The 5,560-nt window shown below is 41.1% G+C and overlaps 1 pseudogene across 1 annotated transcript; it reads left to right on the forward strand.

Annotated features, from left to right (window-relative positions):
• The first annotated feature begins 329 nt into the window (after positions 1-329).
• Positions 330-3,860, forward strand: LOC110085646 (small ribosomal subunit protein uS5 pseudogene; annotated as a pseudogene). The gene has a single exon (XR_013537940.1). The product of XR_013537940.1 is annotated as a small ribosomal subunit protein uS5 pseudogene (transcript).
• The last annotated feature ends 1,700 nt before the right edge of the window (positions 3,861-5,560 follow it).

The raw sequence follows: 5,560 nt of genomic DNA on the forward strand, positions 1-5,560 counted from the left end.
TGTGACATGCAAACTCAACCAGTATATTGGCCAATATCCTCTTGCATAGTTATACAAATGGCATGACCTTTGGATGCACTTTGCCCCAAATTAATAAATTACAATTATCAGTTGCACACTGAGTCACACAACTCAGTATGCAACAAATAATGTCTATGGTGATTTCTTAAGGCAAGTTCCCCCTCCCTCCATTATGCCATTTGTGTTGCACTAGTGTAGCTAGACAAGAGGATTTGAGCCATTAGGTACGACTCTCCCTGTCCAGATCAACTATTACATTGCTTTCACACAGATGTAGATCAGAATAGGCTTCTAATCTAGAACTCTAAATGGTGGACGATGCCAGTGCTGCGGAAGGGGCAGGCGGAGGAGCGGCCTGGGGTGGCTTTTGGGGTGTCTTCAGCCAGGCAAGAGGCTGTGGATGAGGCCGGGGGCATGGACGAGGCTGGAAGGATGAGAAGGCAAAGCTGAAGAGAAAGAATGGATTCCAGTCGTGAAACTTGGCCACCTGGTGAAGGACATGAAAATCAAGTCTCTGGAAGAGATTTACTTTTTCTTGCTTCCAATCAAGGAGTCTGAAATCACTGATTTTTTTCCTGGTCTCCTCTCTGAAGGATGAGGTTTTGAAGATCATGCCCATCCAGAAACAAAGCCGTGCTGGTCAGTGCACAAAGTTTAAGGTTTTCATAGCCATCGGTGACTAAAACAGCCAAGTTGGCTTGGGAGTCAAACGCTCCAAGAAGGTCGCCACAGCCATTCACGGGGCCATCATCTTGGTCAAGCTGTCAATCGTGCCTGTCCAGCAAGGCTACTAGGGGATCAAGATCAGCGAGTCCTACGCCGTGTCCTGCAAGGTGAAGGGCTGGTGTAGGTGCGTCTCATCCTTGTGCCCCGCAGGACTGAAATGTTTCTGCGCTAGTTCCCAAGAAACTCCTCGGGTTGATGATTGTTACATCTCCACCAGGGGCTGCACGGCCACCCTAGGCAACTTTGTTAAGGCCACCTTTGACACCATCTCTAAGACCTACAGTTATCTGACCCTTGATCTCTGGAAGGAAACTGTGTTTACCAAATCTCCTTACTAGGAGTTTAGTGACTATTTGGCCAACACCCACACTACCCGGTTGTCTGTGCAGAGGACTTAGGCTGCTGCTTTGGTGACTACCTAAAAGAGGTTGTATGTTCAATAAAGTGGCATGACCAAGTTACATTTCTAAATAAATAAATAAATAAATAAATAAATAAATAAATAAATAAATAAATAAATAAATAAATAAATAAATAAATAAAATGTAGATCAGAATAGGAAGAATATAAATACACCTAAAATTCATCTTTAGACCCTAGGCATTTCAGAAATTTCTGGACAGGGATAGCCAGGTTAGCCAGTAGCTGCAAACTTTTCTTCTTCTTTTTTGGTGTAAACTTTCATGGGCTTAGCTACAATCCATGAAAGGTTTTGCCAAATAAAAACTTTCGTATCTTTAGGGCTTTACAAGACTTGCTGATGTTTTAAGCTTTTCAAAACAGTTATCCACTGGTGTTTGGTTAACCTGTCTTCTAAAGCAAGGAGTGTGCTGTTGGAGTGATGCAGCCACATTATTATGCATCATGAATAAATCATAAAGCTGGAATATTTATTTGTCAGTGTTGATGGTAACTGCTATAGTTCATGGTCTAATGATAACAAATCTACAGATGCTGAGATACTGTGCTAGCAAATGTAAAAAGAAAAGGGGGAAAACCTACCCACATTTATATTTATATGCTAGGAGATGGGTGCTGTGTTCAGTAGCCTTCTGAACAGCTCCTCATCATTTATTAGCTTCTTAATATACACTATTTCTTTTTATTTTGCTGTGGCAATGGGGGCAAGTATTTGTAATACCTTGTAAAGGCTATAGGTTGGCCATGAGTCATATTCAGTGCTACAGCTGGTTTGATTAGCAATATCTTGCCTGCTAATGTTTTTAAAGTCTCCAAGGGTGCATTTGTTCACCTTCTTTGCCATATATGTGTAGTGAAACCAAAAGGTAACAAACAACTTCATTTTGGAAGTGAAATATGGAACATCCTGGATGAGAATCTACCAGAAAAGTTGGAGAGTGGATGGAATAATGTTCCAAGGGTCAGGTAAGAATCTAAAATGTATGAGTTCCAACAATGCTATCCAGGTCTGGAGGCCAAAGAAGTAACTTCTTCACAGCCACACATTCTCTGAGCAAACTACTTTGTCACCAACTTTCCTTCATTATTTGGAAACTGCCCAATGCTGTCTGCTCATCTCAATAATTAATTGAGAGAACACCTCTAGGACACAGCAATTGCCTTTGAATGAGAGACATAAGAACCTTGATTAGAGCTATTTGTAAAGAGTAGGATCCAAAGGAAAACTCACACAATCACAGAAGTTAATCCTCATTTTGGCATGGGTCTGAGTCTAGCCAAAGTTTTATTTACTTATCTATTTATTTATTTCTGAGTGACAATATCTGTTTAAGGAACTGGAATGAAGGGTATGATGACATTAGAATCATAAAAGAGAAAAAGAAAGGAGATAAAACCAAAGATTGAGGTAAAGTACAATTGAGAGAAATAAATTGATTCATTTAAAACCTGGTGCTGGAAGAGAGTTTTATGGATACCCTGAATTGCCAGAAAGACAAACAAGTGGGTCCTAGATCCAATCAAGGCTGAACTATCTCTGGAGGCAAAATGTTGAAACTGAGGCTGCTCTACTTTGGGCACATCATGAGAAGACAAGATCCTCTGAAAAAAGACAGTGATGATGGGAAAGGTGGAGGGCAGCAGGAAAAGAAGAAGGCCCAATACAAGATGGGCTGATTCCCTAAAACAGACATCCAGTTTGAGTCTGGAAGAACTGAGCAGGGTGGATGAAGACAGAATATTTTGGAGAGTGCTCCTTCATATGTTCGCCATGAGTCAGAGGTGTCACCTTCAGGGTACAACAAAATATGCTGTTTAATATTCTCAAAACAAAAATGTAGTATTTGCAGCTGGAGATAGGTATCCTGCAAAAGCATCCAATTTGGAAAAGTACTGTTGGGTCTGATGGTTGTTGTGGTTTTTTCAGGCTCTTTGGCCATGTTCTGAAGGTTGTTCCTAACATTTCTCCAGTCTCTGTGGCTGGCATCTTCAGAGAACAGGAATCAGAACTCTGTCTGTGCTCTGGTGCAGTTTGTTTGGATAGTTGAGTATTTATAGCTGTGGGATCAGCTTTTGTCCTTTTCAGGAGATGGGTGATTGTGGTGATCAGTGTGTTTTTTCTTGTGGGTGTATTCTGATAAGAGGGAGAGACTATCTGTCACTGTGATTGATGGGTGTTGTTAGCTGGTCTTTTGTGTGCAGTGATAACTGGTCCTTGTAGCTGGGTAGAGTTCGTTGACCTTTTGCAGGCTGTATTTTTCAGTGCTGGGACTAGGCTTTGTTGAGTTTTAAACTTTCTTCTTTTTTGTTGAAGCTCTTCTGGTGTTTGTGGATTTCAATGGCTTCCCTGTTCAGTCTAACATAATGACTGCTGGTGTTGTGTAGTACTTCAGTATTTTAAATAGAAATTCATGTCTAGCTTGTTTTAGGGCATGTTCAGCTACTGCTGATTTTTCCAGTTGTTTTAGTCTGCAGTGTCTCTCATGTTCTTTGATTCTGGTGTGGATGCTGCATTTTGTGGTTCCAATATATACCTGTCCACAACTGCAAGGTATATGGTATACTCCTGCAGTGGTGAGGGGGTCCCTTTTGTCCTTTGCTGACCATAACATTTGTTGTATTTTTGTTGTGGGCTTGAATACTGTTTGTAGGTTGTGTTTTTTCAAAAGTTTCCCCATGCAGTCCATGACCCCTTTGATGTATGGCAGAAATACTTTATTTGTGGGTGATTGTTTTTCCTCTTCAGTTTGGTGTTTTCTTGATTTGGTGGCTCTTGTGATTTCATTTTTGGAGTAGCCATTTGCCTGTAGGGCCCAATTCAGATGGTTGAGTTTGGTGCTGAGAAATTCAGCTTCACAGTTCCAATTTGCATGGCCTACCATGTTTTGATTATGCCTCTTTTTTTGGGTGGTGGTTGGAGGGTTTGTGTAGGTATCGGTCTGTGTGGGTGGGTTTTCTTTAGACCTTGTGTCCCAAGAGGAAGTCAGTTTTGCGTAGGACCATGACATCTAAGAAAGGAGTTGGCCCTCTATTTACTTTTCTATGGTGAATTGTATATTTGGGTGGATGCTGTTGAGATGGTTTAGAAATTCTTCCTGTTTTTCTTCACCATGGTTCCAAATTGCGAAGGTGTCATCCACATATCGGAACCAGACTGTGGGTGTGAAGGGTGTCGAAGTCAGGGCCTGTTTTTCGAAATGTTCCATGTAGAAGTTTGCTATAACCGGGCTGGGGGGGGGCTCCCCATGGCCACTCCATCTGTCTGTTAATAGAACTCATTATCCCACTGAAAATAGCTGGTCGTTAGGCAGTGCTGGAAAAAGGCCTTGATATCTTCTGTAAAAATCTGCTGGATGAGTGTCAGAGTGTCCTTTATCCGTACCTTGGTGAACAGGGATACTACGTCAAAGCTGATCAGTTTGTCCCCGGGGTTGAGTTTTAGGGTGCTGATCTTGCTTATGAAATGTCCTGAGTCTTTGATGTAGGATGAGGTTTGTCCAACGTGGGTCTGTAGGAGGGTGGCTAGGTATTTTGCTAATTCATATGTCTGTTGGATCCATAAAAGAAAAGTGGTAGCACCTTTCACAGTTGGACCAATTGTCTCCAATTAAACAGAGAACACATCTCTAGACTGTTAATGCTGTGAATGGAGAATGAACGATAAATGCAGTGCACAAGAACGAGCGAAGGAAATGCTGTGAATGCTCATTGGCCACATCACACCACTTACACCTTTCTTAGCTGCATTTTGTGCTTTCAAAAGGATCTAAGCAAAATGTTCATGCCCAGCATGAAAAAGAGCAGGCAATCAGTTGTTTGGGAGACTCTGAGCAGTAGCAATATTGTGTGTCCAGGTCTTTGTCTTTCTGTGAAAACTGTCCTAAACATACCATTCCCACATTCAAGAAAGTATACTTGTCAGTGAAATCACTTTAATAGGTTCACAAAGCACTACAAAAGTTCTGGGAGAAAATGATGCTTTTATGTGTCATCACATAATTCCGTCAACCTCCAGTGTCTCTGTCTGTTGTTCACAAGCCATCCAGAAATAGCATTGGTGGAACAGAATTCTGCATATCCTTATTAGATAGATACCTGATTATATTTCAGATTTGCAGTGCTCCAGAGTCTATGCTGAAGTCTGATTGCTCATAATGGCTAGCAAATTACTGCTTTGCTGGATTCTAAAATTAAGCTTGGTGTGTCAGTTCAGTTAAATATAAATTCTCTGCCTCCTGTTTCTGCAGCTGGGAATTTTTTTTTAAAAAAAAAGCACTTTCAGTGCCTTATGAATAGTTCTAGCTTTAACCTGTGGGAGATTCAAAATGCAAAATAAAATAAATGCCTGTTAAATAAGCAGTTCTGTGTCAGAGGACATTTAAACCCACTTTTA

This window comes from Pogona vitticeps, chromosome 1 (genome assembly GCF_051106095.1).
Source record: "Pogona vitticeps strain Pit_001003342236 chromosome 1, PviZW2.1, whole genome shotgun sequence".
Classification (NCBI taxonomy): domain Eukaryota; kingdom Metazoa; phylum Chordata; class Lepidosauria; order Squamata; family Agamidae; genus Pogona; species Pogona vitticeps.